Source organism: Homalodisca vitripennis, chromosome 2 (genome assembly GCF_021130785.1).
Source record: "Homalodisca vitripennis isolate AUS2020 chromosome 2, UT_GWSS_2.1, whole genome shotgun sequence".
Lineage (NCBI taxonomy): Eukaryota > Metazoa > Arthropoda > Insecta > Hemiptera > Cicadellidae > Homalodisca > Homalodisca vitripennis.
In genome coordinates, this window is record NC_060208.1 from 191,579,414 (window position 1) to 191,605,981 (window position 26,568).

Sequence of the window (26,568 nt, forward strand, 5' to 3'; positions counted from 1 at the left end):
ATACATGATTTCATTTGAGAGCCAGGTTATTATCCTCAATGTGAATACGTATTAACGTCCATTCGGCACAATTATTAGATAGTCGATAGTTGCGTATTAATAATTTATTTCTTATTGGGTTAACATGTAATAGATAGCTCGAAAACAGTTTGAGATTGAATAAAATGTGTTAATATAAAAAGTTTATTCGACACATACCAGAATAAATGTTGTTTTATTTTAGGCAAATAAAGAACGGATTTCATAAATTCTTATTAAGTTTTAATGGCCGCTGCATTAAAATGAAACATGTACTAAGCTGGCTAATGATCGTGGTTTAGATGTTCATAAAATTAATGTTTGTTTTCAGTTGGAACTTGTTTCAGCGTGTCATTGCCCAGTTCTTATGGAATTTAAATGTAATCAATATTACGTAGGCTATACTTTATACCTATTTATTTTTCTCTACGTCAATAGATTTCAACTTGTGTGGGTTATTTTGTTGGATAGTTATCGGTTCCACAAGTCACGTTGTACTGTATGTCATTTTCTAGGGATCATGTTTCGTGAATTTATGTAGAAATGTTTCCTAAGGGGCAACAATAGGACAACTACAGTGGCCGATTGATATACAAAATAACTTGTAACATAAGACAGGGGGTACAGATCAATCCATTTCTTTAGTACGCTAGTTTGTGTTATTTATCTGTCCAGTTTGACGTAATCCACGATACTTTGGTAGTAGAATCGGCATGATTAACAAGAGTTGCTATTCAACTAAGCAGGTAATGATCTACCAGACCCAGCTGATAATTATGACATTTGGTGTGACATTGACAAATATATACTACAACACTTTGAATTATGGCATTAGCCTAAACTATTTAAGGACATATGTGAACCGTAAATTTTGTAATATGCATTACCGGCATTTCAATACGAAATTACGTTTGCCTATTTATACATAACCATATTTATATAAAACCATGGAAATTATAAATGTGTAAAATTAAAAGATAAAGGTCATAAGCACACGACTTGAATCGTGCCAGCGAAAGAAGCTACAAGTTCGTTATGCTTAATTGCATTATGCTTAGATGCTTAATTCCTGTGTTGTACCTTGAAAGCATCTCCACGAAACTGACCTGCGCGCTTCCTTAGCTGCAATAATCTCATCGGCCTAGTGCCACTGGGCATGTCAATCTCGCGGTCTTTCGAATCTTACCTATTTTTTTATCTAGTCTCAATTTTAACCATCAATATTTGAAGTTTTACAAATTTTTACCCTTTCAGTAACCTTCTTGACATTTATAGGGCATACAAAATCTGATTTAGGTCACTTGCAACTGGCAGGAGAAAAATACAAACATCAAAGATAATGAAACTGAATGTAATTGACAAGAGAGGGTAGCTGTCAAACGTAGTTTAAACAAACTTTGAAATGTAATTTAAATGTCCAGTACTGACTCAATGGTATGTAATCCAATTTTAAACCGTATTAAAATTTAATAATATGTTGCTTGTTAAAGATAGTTGTACTGGACATAAAGGAATAAAGTCAACGCTGTATTTTGTAAATATTGAAGGCTGCACGACAACGGGAACCTTGTGATCAGTGGATATACTTGTCGACTCTGTCACAAATTGGTGGAACATATATAAAAATATTACAGTTCTTACATCTTCTCTTACAATGTATGATGTTATAAATGTTTTTATATCTTGTTATTTAAATTAAAGATAGCTAAACCAATATTATCCAGAAGAACTCATTTTGTCCAGTTTTACCCAAATAAGATGAAAAGGGAAAAGATAATTTTCAACGGATTGTAAGAAACAATTATAAAGTAGGAGTGATGGGAACCAAGGAACGACTAATAAAGCGTTTATATGGTCATTGTGATAGTAGCAATTGAAATCCCAGACAAAACGATCAGTGGAAATAATTGTCTGTAAATTTTATTACTTGCTGTCCCTGTGCTTCTATTGTTTACTTGATAACAATTTCAGACTGGTATTAGAGTAGTTTTATACGTTCCTTAAAGTTTAAATATAAAACAAATCATTATTATTTAAATTATGTGTTTGTTCGTAAACTGTACGTAGGTCGCCTAACCGTTACATAATAGAAATTATTTCTCACAAAAATAAAGTGGTTATTTTACTAAACTAAGGTCTACTAAAACTGTTCACGCATTAATACCTCTTCCGATTGAAATTATTACAGCATGGGTTGACAGTGATTTTAACTTCAAATTTAATTAAATATTGTTAGAGATTTCTCCTCCTCCAGCAAATCGTCTCAAACCTGCTAATTAACTAAATCCATTGTCTCAAGCCCTGCTAACTTGTGCCGGATGATTTCCTAGTTTAGGTTGAGATTCACTAAGAAAGAATGTAACCCGTGTGGAACTGGATACAGGAAAAATAGTTAATACTACCTGTGCCGAGAACTTTGAGTTTGAACCTGCTATGACGTTATTATTATTGATTCTATCTACTATTGGACAATAAACTGAGTGGATTCTTATGTTTCACATGATAATGTAAGGTTATAATGGAAGGAGTGGCATTCTTCATGTTACATCGCCATCTCCAGCCAGTCTGTTTTGTATCATGTGGCAGGTTACTGTGAAAAATTCCGTGAAGTAGTTTACGAGTTTATGTGAGTAAGTATCCAATAGAGATATTATTCGTATAAACTAAAAATCATTTGTTAAATATGCCTATTGTAATCCAATTGTTGTATTTGCATCTTTTATTTTAATAAAAAGAAATTACGTTATTTCTATAACCAAGCACAATCTATTTTATTATGATTTTCCGTGTGGAATATCAAAGACGGATTCAAAGAATGTATTTGATTACAGTGAATATTGATTCTATGACCGTTTTGAAGCTAACATATAAATAAATGTATAAAAGAACTTTGATTCATTGTTTATTTTCGTTGGAATGAATTAAATCCTTATTGAAATTAAAATAAAATATTTAATAATTTTATTTCAAGTTGGTTGAATACAAGTCTCTAGCTGGTTGTGGACTGCTTTTAGTATGCTGACAGACAACAATATATGTAACATTGTTACAGTTATATGATAAAGGTATGGAATCATAGACTTAAAGAGACCAAAAGAGGTCAAAATTAAGTTAATAATTTTACTTTATGTAAATCGCGTGAAAGAATATGGAAAAGAAATTGAAAACTGGATCCTAATATGTTAAGCCACATCTGTAGGAAACGATAGGTATGGTCCATGTAAATACTTACGTAACGGAGTCCAATTGGGTTTTAACTAAGTAATCCATCTTGAAAATGGACTGAAATAAAAGAAAATTAAACAATTAAATTTACATATTAATTGGCTCATTCCAATACCGAGTGTTTCTTTAATTTAAAAGCAGCACTGTATTTAAAATTTTCATTAAATTAAAATTAGGTCTGGTAGGTCTTTTAAATATATTTTCTGTATTTAAATTCAATGATATATTTAAGGCAATACAAATTATTTCTTCTTGCGTATAGATACATAAATCAAATGGAAACATACCTTATATGCTTAAATATATAATCTGTGTAAATGGTGGTAGTTAATTTAAGGCAACCGATACACTTAGCTGCAATTATTTTGCAATGCATAGTAATATATTTGACTGTAACCTCATATAAAGCTCAAATTCAATGAAAGTAAAACTATTTTAATTAAGTATAAACTTTTTTATGTTAAAAGAAGTAAAATATTGTTTTGATTTCGTTGCAATTCTCCTATCTGAGAGAACTGTTTTGTTGTCAATGTGTTGAGATGAGAGAAGCGGACATGTTTGTGTTTGCACAGACACAGTTGATCTCTGTCCACTTGGTGCCAACAACACAGATGATAAACACATCTAGAGTCACATCAGTCCTGCCATATAAACATAATCCTTTCTGTGTTTGTAAGGTGTAAACACTGCTCTCTTATTCTAACCAAAGTGTACAAAATATTTTATTTAACTTTACATTGAACATAATTATTGTTTGTATCTAGCATTAGCGGTTACGCACGGCTTCGTACGCAGTATCGTAACGTATGTATATGAACACTTCTGGTCAGAGTGAATTATATTTCCAAACAGTATCTCAAAAGAGTATATTTATGGCCAATGTTATTTACTCCAGTCTCAGTATTTTTTTGTACCATAGCTCATATGGCCTTGTTTCACTGCTATATATATATACACAGACACTTGGTATTCAAATATTATCTTTCTTCACTACTGCATGAATAATCACAAAATTCGTAGAACTTATGTGAGTAGTTATGTATCATTGCAAAGATAATTATTAACAAATGTATTCAAATTAATGTTACATTAAATATTCATCAATTTCAGCACATAACAGTCATCAAGGAAATACACATATGCCGCATCTCAAACTCTATAGGATGAGAGATGTTGTTGCCGAATAATATAAAAATTGGTCAAGAACAACATAAATCACTCGCGTTCACATCATTGCAGAAATAAATAACAATTAAACATATTTAATATGCAACTATTCTGGAATTAATTAATTACCTTTTATTGTACACACGAAAACCCTCACCTGAAAAGTATAAAAGAGTCTGTAATACAAAATCAAAATGTTTTCTACATTTATACTCTTGATGATAATTTTAAGTGATACTGTGATATTCTGAGTAATTATGCTAAGACAATGGAATCTCAGTTGGTATAAACGGAAACACGTGGGCCGTAGCTACACAATTGGCAATAATGGCATGTGTCTGTTTGGATAGAGAATAGGGACACAACTGCACTTTCTGGTCAACAAGCATCAGCGAAACTGTGGCATCCCGATTTCCTGACACCTCAGATTTCATAGTTATAATTCAGGAAAATATGTGTCTACATTCCAAACGTTACATAACAAATCAGTTACAGCTTTCCTCCTATGTGGATAGATTTTTGAACCAAAACTTGTACTGAACAATACATATATGGCATGTAGTATCTAATTTTACATATCAAAATATGTCTTTCTGTCGATCTGTACTGTTACTGTATAAGTATACCGTTATGAACTTTGAAGTTTACTGTAATGTACCGTTTCAATCAATGTATTAAAAAGTACAGACACACTGAAACGACACAGCTTTTTTGCAATAGATAAAGTTATGCATTAATCACTTTTACATCCTTATTTTGTATCGTATTTTTTAAGGAAGATATCTCAATTTAAAGATATAACCAATACACATACAAATGTGCTTAGTTATTTTAATACTTAGTGTATATTAAGTTTATTCGTTTTAAATATTTAGTTCCAAGTGGTACAGAAAATATATTTCTCTGAATAACGTATAAAAGAATCATTTCCACTCCTAGGACATCATAACAACAAAACACTGAAATGGTAACATTTTCATGCATCCGTAGATATTTTTATCGCATTAACATTATAGTTTTATTATTCATATACTAACATAAGTATAGTGTACATAACTTAACGTTTATTGAAGCCGGATAAACAAAACAATTTAGTGACGTTTCTTGAGATATAAAACGGAAGAGTGGGTCAAGGAAATGAAAATAAAGTGATTGTTTTCTTCGATATAGCGAATAAATGACTTTATTGCTGAGGTCTACGTTGAAATTATTCTTTAGTATCATAATTTCTTTTTTTATATTTAAAATGAAGTAGACATATTATTAAAGTAAAACTCAGAAGATGAACTAAAACTACGTATCTTGTATTTTTTTAGCTCCCTAAATTACCTTTAATTGTTCCTTTATAACCTTACTTTTTCTTGAGACTAATGGGTACCATTCGGATATATCTTGATAATGTTTGTGAAGGGAACTCTAAATAAACCAATGGATACCATTCTGAATTTATCTTGATATCGTTTGTGAAGGGAACTCTAAATAAACCAATGGGTACCATTCTGAATTTATATTGATATCGTTTGTGAAGGAATCTCTCAATAAACGGATGTGCGATGAGCAGTTTGGAAAGAAAACATTTGAATAAAACATAACCTGAATCTGTGATATCACGGATGAAAGCAGTGAGTTTTCACTGTTATAAGAAGCTGTGTACATATTTAAAGCATTTATACCATTAACGTTTTATGTGCGGATTCTGGTGTGGGAGTGTGTGAGAAGGGATAAACGTAACAAATAGAGTCGCTTCCTGCATAGATCTCATCTTACAGTTTACATGAGAAGGAATAGTGACATTACGTCAATTATGTCACCTTGGAAGGAGAGCAGACTCTGTTCCAGTTTCTGCCAGACAAAGGACACAAAAGGGGATTCGCCCTCACCTTTATGCTTTCTACAAATCTTAAAGATAAGGGAAACCCACCCACTCCAACAATTATCGTCCGCAGTAAAATTAGAATCTTAGTCCAATATGTCAATTCTTTTTTTCTGTAAGCAGCGTAGGTTCTGCTGGAGGTACAAACCAGTCCAAACTGAGCTCTCATAGAAAGCAGCTACGGAGACTGGCTTGTGGCTTTTATTATTAGACTTCCAGCTAAAATATAAAGTTCGGTGTAGATATTTTATGGTTTGTGTTTTCAATGTGTTTTAGTATATTTTATGTAAATGTATACTTAGCTTGTTTTGAGGTAATTGCCTTTCGGCCCATGTGTGAAAATATTTTCAAAAACACCGTTTTAGAATCTGTTGTTAGAAAAGTATCTTTTAAAACAATTTCGTGTAACCTTTTAATACAGAGATTATACTACGTCACCGTATTCTCTATAAAACATGTAGTGGTGAATCGAGGCATAGTGATTCCATACAAAATTTAGCGTTTAAAAATTCTACCTTAAAATTACCAAATAATTATTGTTCTGTGTTCATTCACCATTATTAACCGATTCACAAATCTTTTCTTTGTTAATAGTAGACTCGTAAAATTTTAGGTAATACATTTACAATGGGATAATTTTGAGTTGTGATGAAAATTGCCTAGACAATCTTTTTGTACTGAAGCTAACTTAGATTTCTTACTTTTATAATGTTTAAGCTGTAAATATAAATAGTATTACCAAAATTATCACATAAATCAAAAAGAACAGCTCATTTATACTTATTTGTTTCTTTGCGTAATGAAATAGCACGTTTTTGAACTGGTATGTGAATATGGAACTGCATTAAAATAGTTTCTAACGACATCAAATTTAAATGTCAAGTAAAAGTTATTTTTCTGTAAGTCTTATGGTTTAATGTTTACTTTATAATGAAGATTAGTTGGTAAAATTATTAACGTTGCTGTCAATGATAGGAATAATACGGGCAGAATAGGGCAAACTATGAATAAACATTATTATCCCCGTAGCTTTGGTTATTTTAGTGCCTACTCCTTTCAATATTTGACAAACTAACGGCTAATGCTAATGATTTTATAAAATGGTGTCAATGATGTACGAAGTTTCTTCTTGGAATTGTATGTACAATTAAGATTGCGCATGAAGCCAATAGACCGTTGTGGTAATTAATAGAAGGGATGGACCATTAACGGTGTTAGTGGTAGGAGGTGGAAGCAGTATATAAATGAGAGCTTGGGGTAATGTATATTTGTATATATTTATAATTATTTACGTATCTTCAAGTTCGCGTACCGACTGTGCACTAAGTTGTTATTGAAATGTTGTAAACGTGATTATTACTGTAATACTTCTTTACATTTTTAATGCACATGCAATTAAATAATTTAAAATGCAATGATGTTAAAATATTCTTAAATAATTCTTCCAATAAACAATTTTATTTTCGTCGTTTTTCTTTAAACTATCAACACCAAAAAAACACTGTCAAGTAATGATTGTAGAAATTGGAGTGAAAAATACATTTTCTCTCTTTTATTTTGCTTTTTTTTCTGTTATTCAAACTAAGAAGTAATAAATTTACTTTATATTTATATGGCACTGGTTAAGTAATCAGCAAGCTATATTATATGTCCTTGTGATATCCATGGATAACATAAAAATTGTGCTGCTAATGTGTACAAACAAACCGATGGAAACAAAAGTTGTACTATGGTTGTAGCACCAATATGAAGCTGCAACTACTACTACACACCGAGTCAGATCACAATCAAGCCCCGGGTTCTTCAACACTCTGTCGGTAACCGTCAGCACACACCGCCATCCAATCAAGGTCTCGCTATCGTTACTTGGGTGGAATCCACTCTAAAGCAGATTGTTAACCCTTAATTGGAATATTGTTTACACTTCATTTAACTAATAGCGGTGATAAGCGTTGTCTATATAGGACACGCTGGGGGCTGCATGGAGTTAAGCATAGAGCTATAAAACTTCGGGAATTGTAAAACCACCAGTAAAAAATGAATACTATTTTCCTGGATATTTTATGTCTTGTAATTTTAGTGTTAATGATTTCATGTTTTTTTATGTTCCATAAAAAATGGGTTTACTTTTCTTATATTTTGTTCAGGTATATTTAAAATATTTTCTACAGGAGAGTAGATATAAACAAGAGGCCAATTATTTTATAAAGTCTCCAATAAGTACGAGGGTTGTTCAATAAAGACTGAGACTGGGCCCGGGATTTCCCTATACTGCTCTGATAAGACATGATGCCAGGTTTTTCCAATACCTTTGGACCCTATTGTTTACCAACAGACATTGAATTGCTTTATCTCTATCACAAAGCCATCAGTGCTCATTTAAACATCAGCTTGGTAAGTGCCGCCTCCAACGTTTTATCATGTCCAGTTTGCGTGAACAACAATATGTGATTAAGTTTTGTGTTAGACTCAACAAAACTGCGACTAACACTTATGAAGACATAAAGCAAGCTTTTGGGGATGACGCAATGTCTCGTGCTTCCTGTTTTCGCTGGTTCAAAGATTTTAAGGAGGGAAGAGAGGACCCAGAGTTGCAGGGAGGAGATGGTGCCCCAGTTACTGCTCTCACTGAGGAAATCATCAATACAGCAGCGGCAATGATCAAAACCGAACGACGTCTGACCGTCAGACAGATTGCTGAACTCCTTGACATATCGGTAGGTAGTGCTCACACAATTTAAAAAAAACAATCTTAACATGTCTAGAGTGTGTGCTCGTTGGATTCCTCGTTTACTCGCACCTGAACAAAAACAAAACCGTGTCGATGTTTGCCTTGATTGGAAGCGGTTCGTTGAAGAAGATAGGGATTGGTGGAAGAGTGTAATCACTGCTGATGAGTCCTGGGTTTATTAGTATGACCCTGCAATGAAAATCCAAAGCACTGAGTGGGTAGAAAAAAAATGAAGGTCGCCCGAAGGAAGCTAGGGCAACCAAATCTGCAAACAAAGCAATGGTCATTACTTTTTTTGACTATAAAGGAATGGTGTACACTCATTCAGTTCCACGTGGACAGACAATCAATGGAGACTATTACAAACAAGTTTTGGCTACATTAATGAATGATCACATTTCTCGAAAGCGTCCAGAACTTCGAGGAAACTGGAAACTTCATCACGACAATGCGCGGCCTCACATTGCACACGTTGTGACAGAATATTTGGCCAAACGAAACATTAAGGTCGTGCCCCACCCACCTTATAGTCCTGACCTTGCGCCCTGTGACTTTTTTTGTTTCCTACTGCAAAAAAGGAATTAAAGGGACGTCGTTTTGATTCGGAACAGGATGCAGTAAAGGCTTTGGAGGTGATCCTGAAGAACATGTCAAAGGATGGCTTCTCTAACGTTTTCCAGGCATGGCAAAGGCGCTGGGACAAGTGCATTTCACTTAATGGGGAATACTTTGAAGGTGAAAAATTTGATGTAGATCAGAATTAAATAATAAATGTTTTATAGGCACAGTCTCAGTCTTTATTGAACAACCCTCGTATTTTACTTTCATTTATAAATAATTTGGATAAGGTTTGTTACTGCGATAGAAATAAAATTTATAGTAATTTTTTCATGATTTTTCTGATTTAGACGAAATCTGTTAAAAATAATATTATTATGACATATACGTCTACTTTCGATATTCCAGAGCCATCAGGGTTAGAGCAATCACAACAGTAACGGAAGCTTGGTAGTAATTCTATAGAAAGCTTTCCTAAAAAATTGATTATTTACACAATAGGACGTTTTTGATGTTTATGAGTTTTCAGTTTTTGAACCTGATACTGGAGAGTTGCGGCAATATGATTATCTGGTGATAACCACCACTTAATACAAATTACTACAAGTACTTTGATACTTGGATACTTGTAAGTTCTCAATGGCGTATATATTTTGAAGACTATGTATCTTCTGATACTGAGCAATGAGAAGGAATTATGATTGGAGATGTGATATCAGCTAATGAAAATTTTATCTAAATTTATCACATTTGGCTTACACATAACTCGGATGCCTCCCAAGCAGTAAAAATACCGGCCAAATATAAGGAGAATTTGAATAGTTACAGATGATCCATATAATTCTGGTAATACGTATGGAGGGTTATATTGCATATCATAGCTAAGAAAACAATAAAAATCATGGCTTATTAGCCTAAAAAACGCTTTCATGTAGACTGTATTGAGGTTGCAAACCTCAAGGACTGAAAAAATGGGAAAATATAAAAATAATATATCTATTAGTTGTGGTTATTTCTCAGAATTACTGTCACTGAGCTCAGAGATGTCCAAGAACACCTTGTTGTCTAGAATATGAGTTCATAATGATACTTTTTTAGGCTATAACGAATTTAGACTAACCGATAAGTAATCATGATGGAATACAATGGATCAACGTAAGGGTAGAACGAGTGAAGCGGTGGGCAACAGCTAGATATTTATATTTATTAAACTGATTTTATTTCTTGCAATTTATTATTAAATGCCAAAGCAGCATGGAAATCACAATTTACTAACTGCATTTAAATTAGCAAATTTCAGTCCGACGAGACTATGTTTTAAACAAACTTTATGTTGTCTACGTCTTCTGGAATGATTTATCATATTTTATTCATAAGAAATTAATATGAAAAAGTGCATTTGAGTAGGGAGCATGTGAGAGTTGTAATTAACCTGCGGTGAGAGAAGAGATTATATCGGAAACCGATAATATTAGATTATAACCATATTGGCTTGTGGTCAACTTAGTAATAACAGCATCCTCCTTTACTCAAACACCCAGCAGGTGGATAAACAAACCTTCCGTTAAATGTGAACCATATTATTTCCTGTAGACTGTTCAATCAATTATTTATGTGGCACAATAAGACTGTTGGTTTTTTTTAAAATACAAATCTTATATTTTTGTACACTGGTAGAGCATTCTTCAAAAAGTGTTATTTTCTCAATAGATTTGCTGTTTTAATCTGTATAATAATATGACAACTGAGACCTTATCGAGGAATTAAAGATTGTTTCTTTATTAGTATGATCTTTAAAATAGATGTAGAGCATCCAATATCAGCAAAATTTAACATTAAGGTGGTTTACAATTTGTATTCGTTCTTAACTTCTAGGTTTTACAAGATTGACAATCACAGATAAATAAAAAAGTGACCCTAGATTAACTTCTGCGGTAGTTTTTAAACACAGTTCAAAAGAGCCTGGGCGACTATCTAATATTCACTAAGTGGTAAAATGTCTTGAATATTAAAATATAAAAAAATAACACTAATTGTATTTTCATTAAAGAGAGTAATGCACCTTTTTTCTGTTGATTTTAATCGACCCTTTCCTTACTGCACTTTACGAATAAAATTATTCAAATTTTAAGTGAGTAGACCTAGAAGACCATATATGTAATTGTGTAACAGTTTTTCAATTAATAAAACAAAATGTTAGTGAGTCTCCCCTATAGCCTTTTACGTTATAATTTCAAACATGTCCATTTGTTTACGAAGTTTGATTTGATTTATAATGTGAAGTAAATGTACGATAAATCAGAGTTAAGTAATATCAGGATAGTTATCCATTATGGAAGATATCAGATTGCAGATATAGGTTTAGTGGTTTATCACAGAAAAATAGATGTTGTTTAATGTAATGGCCGTAGTTGAAATTTAAGCATTAAATTGGGAGTATATGTTAGAACTCCATTATATAAATAATGTTTAATAAAACCAACCTTAGCATGACTCATTAAAACTCCAACTTAATAAAATGAATATGTGAGTATAATTTTAACTCAGGATAATTAAACTTCACCTAGAAGTCTATAACTAACCAACAGATTCTAGAATGCAGAAGATTTCGGACACTGCGGCCATTTACAAAACGGGATGTCCATAAGACCTGCTTCTCTTAAGGTCGAGGAATCACGAAGGATTTCCTAAGGGCTATGTTATGGCGTAAAATGAAGATTCCGGGAAGTGTCATCATTCCAGAAACGATAATTGTAGAGTGTAAAGACTCTTACTTTTGATTATAAACTAACGTAGGAAACATGTAGTAGCCATTGGAGGTTTCTTAGTACCACATGCTGATATTCCTGGTCAGGCAAAAACATTCAGAGGCGTACCCAGAAGAAAGTAGTCCTGTTTCTAGCGATCAGATACATACTATGACCAGAATCGTCAGTTAACTTGAGGTAAAAGTACAGCCACAGATGGATTATCTAAGGAGTGGATTGTTAGTGAATGAACTCCTGGTAGTTAGTTTCCGTTATGTTGGATTACGTTTCTAAAGCTTGCAAGTGTCATGAAAATTATATGTCGAGGACTTCAAATAAAATCTGCCTTAATTTTATTTCAAGCTCAAGCCAGAGGCTCTTATTATGAAAACATTATTTTAATAGCAATAATTGCCATATGGATGGTCACACAATATTCGAAAAAATGTCGAAGGGCAAATACATGAGATCATGAAATTTTGATATGTTTGTCAGTAACACGCAGCCGGAAGATAACCTGATGTGATTGCTCATGATGTGATTGAGCGGCAGCACTGATTGTTGATTGTTGGCAAATATTGATACTGACAACATAAGATAACAGATTATATGTATCTGTCAAAGACACGACAAAACGTACAGCTGGGAGACGAATTTATTACGTAAGCGTGTTGAGCCGGGGCTCAGTTTGGACAATTTATTTTTTGTCTTTTATTTTCCCACCTCGGCCACTCTTGTCAGTCGGTGGGGGAGTCACTCCGTCAAGTATTGATTTTCTGCCTGGTTGGACTGATTGGTTGAGGTCAGCTGGTTGACCTTGACTAGACTACTGACCAGCTGTTCTCCGGCACCGGCACCGGCACCGGCTACTGTTCGGAGCGGTCAGACTGTTCGGAGACACGTTTGGAGAAGCTTACTGTGTTCTGGCTGTTCTCTGTTCTTCACGTTTCTCCATGGCTGGCTAATTCTCCGACTTTCGGCAGGTAAATGTTCTTTTGCACTCTCTTAACTTTGTTAGTTGGCGGTTTTTCTCTCCCACCCAGACATATATTATCTTAGATTAGTTATAAGTAATTTATATATATTTATTTTGTAACTTGTGTTCCTCGTGTACGTGTTCGTGTCGCAAAGTGTTCGTTCCTGTCTTTCGTACGTTCTAAAATTTGTTAATTTTATTTACTATGCTAGTTTAGTTTTTTATTCTTTCGCTCTTGTGCTTTCTAACTGATCCGTTCGGCGAACGGAAATTATTTATTCCGTGTACACACCTTGTTTTTATTTAGTGTAAGCGAGACGGTACAGACTTTGCAAATTTTTGTTACCTCGTGTTTTGTGTTGCGTGCAAATTTGGGTGGCAACATCCATGATTTCAATTTTATTATTTAATTATTGCCTTTATAGTAGCGTGAACTGATTGGAATTTAATTATTGTTATTTGGGAAATAATGTATTGTTATTATTTGTAAATTATATAATTATTATTATGCCTACCTTACAATTAATATTTAATAGCAAAATGTAAATTATTATAATATTATAATAGAATGATTAAAATCCAGCGAATTATAGTTACAAGTAATTGTTATCACGCTTAATCATTTAGTATGGCTGTTCTAGCCTATAAGTAAATGTTTATATATTTGAAAATTTGTTTTGTTTGTAATATTTAATATTGTCACCAAGTAGTGTATCTTTTAATACTTGGTGTCTTGAGGTATTTTTGGGAAATAGTCTTCTGATACTTAAAAGGTACTGTTAGTTACAGATTGTTATTTTTTTCTTAATTGTTAAATTTAAATATTTTATTATACTTTGTGGCAAACATAATTAAGTTTTTATTATTTCTCGGGTTGTAGTAAAGTTGTTCTAAATTTCTACTGGTTATGTTGGGATTCTATAGGGTCCCCGTGAGTGCCGTCAGCGGGACTGGTGCGGCGAGTCTGCCCGAACAACTAAAAAATTGAATGCCCGCGCCCTGCCAGCGCTATTGGACCGGCATCCAACCGGAGTGTAGTGCTCCCATTCATTTCTTCTGGAACAAGGTTGGATTAAAAATGTGTTTTTTACTTCTTATACTGAACTTGCGAGGACTGGGGTGCAGGGAGCGCTGCCAGATGTTAGATCTGGAGGAGGGCCAGTACCTAGCCAGTATTATTTAGTTTAGTTACATGAACTGAAGGGGAGGATTTCATCTTTAATTCGGATTCGTGGAGGCAACTAAGCCCCCGCCTCCTTCGAAAATTGGCTTTAAATATTTTTTTTTTAATTTTCGGCTACCAACTTGAAACCAAATTATTTTTTAAAAATAGTGGGCCTAGAAATTCTACAACCTTTTCCCTCCCCTCAGTTCATAAAAATTACCAGTTAAAATTTTGCTACTGCCGTACCTGATATTATGTTATTTAGTATATTATATTATTTATTTATTATGTTATTGTTTCTATTTATTATGTTATTGTCTTTATTGGAATTCTATTGATTGTTGTTATTTAGTTATTAAGTTACGCGGTGCACCGTGGTGCTGAAGTAATTGTATTTTGCATGGAAATGTTTGCCACCTATTAATTATATTTCATTTACTCGAAATCTTGTCTCTTTGTCTCTCTTCCCACTAGTGGCATGTGATTGTTTTTTATGATTTGCTCCGAGTTTGGGAGGGGCGCGCTTCCGAGACCTCCTGTCTTTTTCGCTAACTCGGAACAAAATGGTAGCAGAGCGTGGTTACGTGTTTTTACCCTCTACGGGCCCGGGGTTTTTGTTTTGCCACTGGTGGTGAGAGAGATGAGTTGAAGTTGTTAGTTGACTTCCTGCGCCTGTGCCGTCTCGCTGTGCTATTTTTTCGCCGATCGACAGGAAGTGTGTGAACTTATTTATTTTCTGATTATTGTTACTTGTGTGTTTTTGTTATATCTTGTCTTCGTTGTTTTTCTTTCTGGTTTTGTTCTTGTACGGCGTAGTGTTTTGCTGTGGTATTTTTGGTTTCGCTGCCGTGTTTCGTGGACGGCAGGAATTCTGGGGACCCTGCTGAGAGTGTTGTCTCACTAAGTTATTCACTTGTCGCCTTAGTTATTGCTTTGTTAGTCGTTGACTTCGAGTCAGTGTGTGTTACTTGTTAGTCTGTGTCATTTATTTATTTATCATGCCTGTCTCTCTGGTGCCTGAATACTTGTTGAAGGAGGATCTCCATTTTGAGTTGTTGGCTCGTGGGCTTACTCCGGGTTCCGACTGCGAGTCCATGCGGAAGCAACTGCGTGATAATATGGAACTGGACACGACCTGGCCTAGAGATTTGACGTTCCAGAAGCAGAGGCCTATTTTGGAGGCTAAGTTGGAGACGTTTGAGAATAGTCAGGAGGACTGGTTGGAGTCGCCGCCCACTGGCCGAGAGAGGGCTAGGTATTTGTCCCGGCTTACCCATCTACATATGAGGCTGTCGCTACTTAGATCCAAGCTTACCAGTTCTGGTGATAGGGAGTGGTTGGAGGAACGCATCACCTTGGTGGACGGCCTGCTGACTGTACTCGAGAGGGACGAGGGGGCAAAGGCTCCTGAAAAAACTGTGTCTGCGGTTGACTCTGCTGCGGCTGTTAAGGGTGAAGGCCAGATCCCTGGATCAGTCGTTGCGGAGGTGTCTGGTGTGGACGGGGCCCGGGGGCCTGTGACCCAAATGCCTGCTGGATCTGGGGGACTGGGGACTGTGGTGACGGGATCCTTTGTTCAGTATCACAAGCTTCCGAACCCACTTACCCCGTTGCTGCAGCGACTACCAACGGTGGATGGTCTAGATACTGAAGCCTTGCTGCGGTTTCTTTCTGAGATCCTGCGACTGCATGACTTGCCTGGTCTTCAGGGAGCGAGCTTCCTGCATGTCATCTCTCCGTTTTGTAGGCCACCTTTGGGTGACTGTCTGGTTCGACTTCTCCAGAGGGGTGGTACCCTGGATGATTTTCATAGGGAGGCATTGGATTTCTTTGTTCCTGGTCCGTTGAGGGAACGTCTTCGTGTGGAGAAATTCTTTAGGCCTCAGGGCAACGGAGAGAGTTTGGCAAAGTTTGTGGCCGAGGTGAGGGACACTGATAGGGTTTTAAGGCTCGATATCCCCGAAGGTACTGTGGTCACCACCATTCTTGAGGGTCTCAATCCTGAAGAGAGGTCCCGTCTGGTTTTTGCTGGTTGCCCTTCCACCTTTTCTGAACTGGACCGTCTGTGCATTGCTTCGCGCAGCGTGCAGTTTGCTGACCGGCAGAGGGCGGAGAGGAACAATCATCGTTCCATCCAGCCCTCCAGGGCTGTCACGGCCGTACAGAATCCCGTGGATGGGCCACACCACTCAGGTGGGCTTCGTCTACCCATCTGCTATGCCTGTGGTGAACAAGGTCATACTCGTCGGGAGTGTCCTAGGAGATATCGCACTGGTCCAAAAAACTAGATCAAAGGGGGGTTTTATCTGAAGTTCCCCCGAGGTCTAAGAAAAAATTTCAAAAAAATAGTACCTTTGCGAAAAATTTGATTAATAGTTTGGACACTAGCCTAGCAGAAAAGGGAAACCTACGGCTTAGGACAGCATCTTCGGTGTGCCCTTATATCAATATCTTAGTGGGAGACTCAGTGCATAAGGCCCTAGTTGATTCCGGGTCAGCCTGTAGCCTCATCTCTTCCCGTCTTTTTGAAGCCATTTCAAGGTTAGGTTTGGTGAAGCACACCGAGGAGTCTTCTTTAACTTGCTGGACTGCTTCTAATTCCCCTCTTCCAATTTCGAGGAAGGCTTCAATCAAGTTTAAGGTTGAATGTTTTTCATGGGTGTGGAGCTTCCTTGTGGCCCAGGACCTGAGCAAGGACTGTATTTTGGGGGCGGATTTTATTCAAAAGACTGGTTTGGTGCTGGATCTTCAGGCGGGCCAGTCTTATTTCAAATTCAATCGGCGAGTGTCAGTCCCCTTTTCTGATAAATTCAAATCGACACCGCAGGTTGGTGAGGTGGAGTGTGAGGAAGGTTCTGCCCCTGGGGACCCGTTCGGTCACTTGGATGAGGAGCAAGCTGGGGTTCTCCGTGAGCTTTGCTCAAGATTTCCGGAGGTCCTCACACCCAAGCTCGGTTCTACCCATCTTATTGAATATGAAATTCGTCTGACTGACACTCAGCCAGTACGCTCCCACCCATACAAGTTGGCTCCTCCAAAGATGGAGGTTATGCGTGGTATCATCAAGGATCTCTTGGATCAAGGAGTTATTGAGCCCTCAAACTCATCGTATGCCAGTCCAGCGTTCTTGGTTCCAAAGCCTAATGGAAAACATCGTATGGTGGTTGACCTAAGAAAACTTAATGCCAAAATTGAAATAGACTCAGTGCCTCTCCCCGATCTCCATTCTGCTTTGGATTGGTTCGGTAAGGCCAAATTTTTCACTATATTTGATTTGAACCAAGCATATCATCAGATTCCGTTGAAGAAGGAATCACGTCCTCTCACGGCCTTCTGTGTTCCGTGGAATTTGTATCAGTACCGATCTGTGCCTATGGGGCTAGCTGTGGGGGCCCAAACGTTAACTAGGTTGCTTGACTCCATCTTCCACGATGTGAAGTTCAGATATGTCTTTAATTATCTTGATGACCTTCTGGTCTACAGTGAGTCTTTCACGGAACACGTTAAACATCTTGAGGAGGTCTTGGTTAGGTTGGGTAGGGCTGGCCTTACAGTCAATCCGGAGAAGGTGTCTTACGCCAAGTCTGAAATATCGTTTCTCGGTCACCTCGTGTCGTCTAGGGATGTATCTATAGACCCTGCCAGGACCCAAGGCATTCGGGATTTCCCTCCTCCGAAGGATGCCAAGGGTGTTGCCAGATTCATCGGCATGGTTAATTTCTACCGTAGGTTTATTCCTGACTTTGCCGAGGTGGCCGCCCCTCTGAACACCTTAAGAAGGAAAGACGCAAAGTTCGTTTGGGGTGAAGATCAAGAACGTGCTTTTCAACTGCTTAGGGAGGCCATTATCCAACCTCCTGTGCTGCGAATACCGGACTTTAGTAGGCCCTTCATCTTGCAGACTGACTCCTCATCCTGTGCTGTAGGAGCTGTGCTTTCTCAAGAATTCGACGGCGCTCGGCAACCTATAGCTTTTGCATCTAGGACTTTGACCCTTCAGGAAAAGAAATCTTCTATTTATGAGCTGGAGTGTCTGGCGGTCGTTTTCGGCATGGATAAGTTTCGGAGGTTCCTAGAGCATTCCGAATTTCTGCTGGAAACTGACAATCAGGCTCTTTCCTGGCTATTGGCCCATCCTCGACAACTCGGGAAGATTGGTCGCTGGGTTGTCAAAATTGCGGCCTTTAAATTCAGGGTGCAGCACATTCGCGGCACCCAAAACGTCGTCGCCGATGCTCTTTCTAGAATGTATCATCTACCCAGCGATCCTGTTGATTCTCAAGCACCGTTGTGTGGGACTGTGATGTTGGATTTCCCTGCTGCCTTTGAGAGTTTTGGCTCTCACCAACTTCAAGACCCCGAGTTGTCAAACATCATTAGTGAGCTCCAGGAGGGAGAAGCCCACTCTCCTTACTTCTTGTCCAAGGGTGTCCTCTGCTGTCGTGCCCGACGCGGAGGTGGTCCCAAGATTGTTCTGCCGAGTGCCCTCATACCGATGGTCTTTTCCTATTTTCATGTTTCTCCCGTGGGCGGTCATTTAGGGATTCACAAGACCATCGCTAAAATCAGAGATAAGTTTATCTGGAAGAGTATGGACAGAGACATTGCTGGTAGAGTACGAGCTTGTCATCTTTGCTCGGTCAGTAAACCAGCACAAAATACCAAATTAGGACTTCTTTCCTCCGAGGTGGCGGAGCGGCCTCTTGAAAAGGTGTTCATTGACTATGTGGGACCCTTTCCCCGTAGCAAGTCAGGGAACACCTCCCTGCTTGTTGCTGTGGATGCTTTCTCTAAGTTTTGCTGGTTGATTCCTCTTAGGAGTGCCACGGCGTCGCTCACCGTCAAGGCACTCAAGTCCCGCCTTCTACAAAATTTTGGAGTGCCCGCCACCTTCGTCTCAGACAACGGCACACAATTCGTGTCGAGGGAGTTTCATCGCTTCTGTTTTGGGCATGGAATCAAACATGTTACGACATCTCCTTACTACCCCCAGCCTTCTCATGCTGAGCGGTTCAACCGCAATCTCAGAGCCGCCCTCATCGCTTATCACGCTGAGAAACAAACTACCTGGGATGAAAACCTGAGCTGGCTTCAGTTAGCCTTCAATTCTGCTCTTCACGAGAGTCATGATTCCACGCCTTTTCAGGTCATGTTTAGTCGTCCTCCTTCTGATCCCTTGTCTAATCTCTGGAGTCTGGATAGTCTTCTACCAGTACCTGGTACTCCCAATGTGAGTGACACTTGGGAGGCAGTCAGGGTTAAGCTCCTACAGTCTAGGGAAAGGGTGAGGAGAAAATTCAATAAGGGACGTATTGCTAACCCCTTCCAGGTGGGGGATCTTGTCTTTTGTAAGGCCCATCCGGTCAGTTCGGCCGTTGATAAACGGGCAGCCAAACTTTGCTATCGGTGGACAGGTCCCCACCGGATTCTTCGTTTTCTCTCCCCAGTTACTGCTGAGTTGGTTGATCCCGTATCGGGGAGGTTGTGGCGGAAGGCCCACGTTTCTCATCTGAAGGCCTTCCGTGGTGATACCTCTGGTCATGCTCTGGATACTGGTGCGGCTGCGGGGGTGTCCGGGGACTGATCACCCCTGGTTTTCTCTGTAGTGTCGTTTTACTCTCTCTCTTTCTATTTTCTTCTTTCTCCAAGAGAGGCGCCTCTCAAAATTTCAGGAGGATCGTGTTTTGTCTGCCTCCTGCTCAGGACTTCGTTTCCTGTTAGGGTTCTCGACTTCCCGTATCCTGTGCCAGAGCTTGTTGGTTCTTCTTTCAGTGGGGGAGAGGTTTTGTTTGGGGTTGCACCCTTTTTAGTGGGGGAGGTTGAGCCGGGGCTCAGTTTGGACAATTTATTTTTTGTCTTTTATTTTCCCACCTCGGCCACTCTTGTCAGTCGGTGGGGGAGTCACTCCGTCAAGTATTGATTTTCTGCCTGGTTGGACTGATTGGTTGAGGTCAGCTGGTTGACCTTGACTAGACTACTGACCAGCTGTTCTCCGGCACCGGCACCGGCACCGGCTACTGTTCGGAGCGGTCAGACTGTTCGGAGACACGTTTGGAGAAGCTTACTGTGTTCTGGCTGTTCTCTGTTCTTCACGTTTCTCCATGGCTGGCTAATTCTCCGACTTTCGGCAGGTAAATGTTCTTTTGCACTCTCTTAACTTTGTTAGTTGGCGGTTTTTCTCTCCCACCCAGACATATATTATCTTAGATTAGTTATAAGTAATTTATATATATTTATTTTGTAACTTGTGTTCCTCGTGTACGTGTTCGTGTCGCAAAGTGTTCGTTCCTGTCTTTCGTACGTTCTAAAATTTGTTAATTTTATTTACTATGCTAGTTTAGTTTTTTATTCTTTCGCTCTTGTGCTTTCTAACTGATCCGTTCGGCGAACGGAAATTATTTATTCCGTGTACACACCTTGTTTTTATTTAGTGTAAGCGAGACGGTACAGACTTTGCAAATTTTTGTTACCTCGTGTTTTGTGTTGCGTGCAAATTTGGGTGGCAACATCCATGATTTCAATTTTATTATTTAATTATTGCCTTTATAGTAGCGTGAACTGATTGGAATTTAATTATTGTTATTTGGGAAATAATGTATTGTTATTATTTGTAAATTATATAATTATTATTATGCCTACCTTACAATTAATATTTAATAGCAAAATGTAAATTATTATAATATTATAATAGAATGATTAAAATCCAGCGAATTATAGTTACAAGTAATTGTTATCACGCTTAATCATTTAGTATGGCTGTTCTAGCCTATAAGTAAATGTTTATATATTTGAAAATTTGTTTTGTTTGTAATATTTAATATTGTCACCAAGTAGTGTATCTTTTAATACTTGGTGTCTTGAGGTATTTTTGGGAAATAGTCTTCTGATACTTAAAAGGTACTGTTAGTTACAGATTGTTATTTTTTTCTTAATTGTTAAATTTAAATATTTTATTATACTTTGTGGCAAACATAATTAAGTTTTTATTATTTCTCGGGTTGTAGTAAAGTTGTTCTAAATTTCTACTGGTTATGTTGGGATTCTATAGGGTCCCCGTGAGTGCCGTCAGCGGGACTGGTGCGGCGAGTCTGCCCGAACAACTAAAAAATTGAATGCCCGCGCCCTGCCAGCGCTATTGGACCGGCATCCAACCGGAGTGTAGTGCTCCCATTCATTTCTTCTGGAACAAGGTTGGATTAAAAATGTGTTTTTTACTTCTTATACTGAACTTGCGAGGACTGGGGTGCAGGGAGCGCTGCCAGATGTTAGATCTGGAGGAGGGCCAGTACCTAGCCAGTATTATTTAGTTTAGTTACATGAACTGAAGGGGAGGATTTCATCTTTAATTCGGATTCGTGGAGGCAACTAAGCCCCCGCCTCCTTCGAAAATTGGCTTTAAATATTTTTTTTTTAAATTTTCGGCTACCAACTTGAAACCAAATTATTTTTTAAAAATAGTGGGCCTAGAAATTCTACAACCTTTTCCCTCCCCTCAGTTCATAAAAATTACCAGTTAAAATTTTGCTACTGCCGTACCTGATATTATGTTATTTAGTATATTATATTATTTATTTATTATGTTATTGTTTCTATTTATTATGTTATTGTCTTTATTGGAATTCTATTGATTGTTGTTATTTAGTTATTAAGTTACGCGGTGCACCGTGGTGCTGAAGTAATTGTATTTTGCATGGAAATGTTTGCCACCTATTAATTATATTTCATTTACTCGAAATCTTGTCTCTTTGTCTCTCTTCCCACTAGTGGCATGTGATTGTTTTTTATGATTTGCTCCGAGTTTGGGAGGGGCGCGCTTCCGAGACCTCCTGTCTTTTTCGCTAACTCGGAACAGTGTTTAGTTTTGCAGAAATTTCATTATGGTCACAATTTAGAGTCATCATAGTGTTTTACACTAAAATATAAAATTAAAAATATTGTTACCACATAATTAATTCATTCTATAAAAAACTTCTTGCTTTAGTATAAAGAAAAAATACGGCGACGTGCCTTACTGAATGCTCAAAATATTCTGAATCAAATAACAGGCGTTTCCGTATACAGATAAAACAGGGAGGAAATAAATGGTTTCAATCAAAATGGATCTCCTGTGAATATTGCTGCTATTTATACTTTACGGCAGGAAGGTCTGCAAGGAAATCATGTTAATTTTATATTACTGGAATACTTTAATCTATTTCCTTTCTCAATCCATTGCATCGAACAGTAAAATAAAGTGTAATGTTTGATGTATCAGTAGCATGATTAAATGTTGGGCTCCCACATTGGACAGAAATTCATTTTTAACGCAATCTGAGAAGTATCTTACGGTGATACCTCGGCAGGAGGCATGTATATATATATATATATACTTATATATCTCCACATATATATACATAATTTTGTATATATATATATATGCTAGCAGTGTACCAATTTTCGTATGGTGCTGCTTATACATTTCAATTAGTTCTCAGAATAGTTTAAAGAAACTAATTGAAACTAATTGTTAGTTTGAACTAATTGTGTAAAGACTTTCAAGTAGGTTATATAAAAGTATGTATAAAGTATGGCTAATTTTATATGACACAGTACTTTTTTATGTGAACCATTTGAAGAAAGTATTATAAAAATACAGCAATCACTAATCACTCCCGGATTAGTGATAATGCTAGGACCAAAATATACGTGGCTAAACCCGGTTTTACATTACAATACATAGATACTTTAAATATAGTTTCCATAACGAAAGTTCTCATCTCAAAGTATATTAAAATATAGTTTAAAATTTTATAAAGCATGCATTGAGAAAATATGCGGAATAAACACATTTCCAGTGGCAGAAACAAGCTTATATGATTTAAGTTGCTTCTGTGTACAATGAAACCAAAATGCCCCTCAAAGCTGTGTTTCTAACTAAACCAATTACTGTTGATTCAATTCTCGCTCTGGCATTTTACATTTATCCAGTTTTATTTTGAGGACCACGTTAATGTTCTGTAAATACAACGCCATTTTAAAATAAACTTCTCAGATTATATAACTACTGAGTACGAAGTAAATACATTTGTCACTATTCATTAAAATTTAGCCTTTAAAGGTCAGATATTTATATAGTATACTTTTAAAGTTATTGACTGCATAATACATTTCAGTTATGCATTTGGTAAGGGAAGAAAATATAAGGGATATAAGCGAAACGATTTTATTAGGTTTGTGTCTTTAGTTACGCATTTCACATTTGGTCAAAATAAACAAATACATACAAAAGCGTTGTGACAGTCACAAATCAAGAATAACAAGAAACATGTTGTTTGGTGGCTGCAAGCCCACTAAGTCTGATTTTTAGTTTAAAACTAACTGCAGTTATTATTATAAGTACAGAATATAATTCAAAATCGAATCCCATGCAATAACCATCCAATGACCAGTAGTTAACAGCAAGTAGAGATGCTCGTAGCAAAGATAAATTAGCGAGAAAACAGATAACTGGGATGAGCCATTTATAATTTGGGTAGGACGCCCTTATCAATAAGACTAGGGATGGGTATGCTACACCACGTGTCACGTAACAGACTTTGTATGTTATTCGACCTCTCTCTCTGTGTACACCTCCCCATTCTTATTTACATGCGAGTGTTTTTAAAGCTAATTTAAGTAAAATTAACTGAGTGAAATTCATTTACATGCATACATCGTTCAGTCAGGTTAAAGAATGGTTTCGATATGTTGGCGATTAAATTGATGATCATTCTATATTATAGTGGAGGCTAATTTTTGATGGATTTTGAAATTCAGCGGATGGCTTTTACCTAAACCTTTTCATAATTCTAACTGAACTTAATTTTTATTTAAATGTTTACCAACAACATGAACACTATAATTTTCTACTAAAAATAATTGTTCTACTACAACCATTTAAAAGTTTAAAATCGGGATTTTGATAACTTTGAATATACTGTAAATTTTTTATAAACCTTGAGATAAGGAAATTTCGTAGTAATAAAAGACCCAACACTATTAAACCAGCAAACCAACTATTTATTAAAACTTAAATAAACACATTATTACTGTTCAATATTGTATTCTAGATTACTTCTTATTTTCATAGCTAAGTAATCGTATTTTAACTAGAATAAACGGGTTTAAATCTCTATTATTTTATATTACATCATCTCGGTCTTGGGCTAATGAAAAATATTTCTGAAAGCGTGATTCAGCGACAGAAAGTGTGCGCTTTGTCTCGTAAAGACGGTGGAGATATAGCTCTCTCAGAATACGGATCCCATTCAGGGAGAATGCCGGTGATTTGCTGTAAAGAGTTTTATTCTTCTCCCCTAACTAACAGAGCCTACAGAGCGTCGCGACGCTGCTTGTCTTCATTGCCAACATTACTCAAATAAAAGTCTCAAGGAAGCGTGTCTAAATTTTACTCGGAACTCATGAGAGTATCGATGGGTAGTAGATATTTCAACAACAGGTCGTGGATATTGACAGTATCAGCGGGAAATTAGAACAATCTATATTGTAATACCTCTGTTATTTTTTCTGTCCATTTTATTATCATATTTACAAGAATTGTAAGAAATTCAATATTTCTTTCAAATACAATTTATTATAGCATTCATTGATTAAATACTTCAGAACTAACACTATGGTAGTACTTTAATGTGTTTGTTTATGAGTTGTATATTCATGATTTGTGTCGAGGTCGTGAGCTCTGTCTTCAGTCATATATCGTGTATATTGTTTGGGTCAGTACATAAGTTCATTTCTAGTTGAACGAGCAAGCAAGAACCTGAGCTATAACTACTCGGAAACGGTGTGTATGAGTCACTTGAATGAAAAATAGGTAGAAATCTAAAAGTAAGATATGCGATTGGACTTTCCTTTATGCATATCTAGTGTGAAAATGTTCAAATTGTTTAAAGTTATATCAAGATCACGTAATTGTTATCAGTGGTCATCGTACCAATACTACTAACCATTTGAGAGAGGAAAACAACATAAACTGAGGCAGACTGTCTCACCACAACACGCTAAAATGTTTTTATTAAATCACAGATCTTATGTTTAAAGTTCGTTATTGACGATGAGTGATTATAAAAAATGTTATAGATAACAATGGCCAATATCTGTAATCCCTGTATATTTTCAAGCCAATACTATCTATGTTTCATTCGGATAAGAAATAAAGTTAAGTTGAAGATAATGCATCAAATGTCCCATAATTGGCTGAGCATAAGCTAAATTCCTCATTTTTGTTTATCTATCCACACTATATTTAGAAAACAAACTAACATGAAATTTCGCATGAAGCTTTATTTCATTATAAGTATCCCTGATTTCGATGTTGATGCATGCCACTCCTTGGATTTTGCCTAAACGTTAGCTAACACATTTACAACGGTTTTATGGCCAACAGTGAGTATATCAGTGAGAAAATCTAAGAGTAAATAAATCTTTTATATATAAAACAGAACCCGATAACAAACACAACTAATAATCACAAGTAAACAATTGTATTTATCGGTTACATATAGCTTGTACAATTTCTAAAACACACACACACACACACACACACACACACACACACACACACACACACACACACACACACACACACACACACACACACACACACACACACACACACACGTAAATATATATATATATGTATAAAATTGTTTTATATAAATAAAAAACAATTTACTACCAACAATTAATTGAAAACAAACATAGCTGCAATGAAATGCTGAATAATGGTGGTACCAATATGATAAAGTGAATTGTAATCAAGTAACTGCAACATCATCACTATGTATTCCTGCTGTATAAACTCCATTTAATACAGCTTATTACATAATATTAAATACTGCAACTGATAATAACTAGTAAAACGATTGCCCGATTTTTGTATACCTTAAATATATAGTAATATAATGATAACACAATCATCGTATATCATCTACACACTAAGTTCATAGTCAGTCTAAATGACCATTAAATATGTTTATTCATCCAGAAGTATCTTTAATTATACATATTTTCACTTTTTGAAAAACAAAGTTACTATTACAGCGTATTTCAGTTCCAATAAAGGACTCGTAT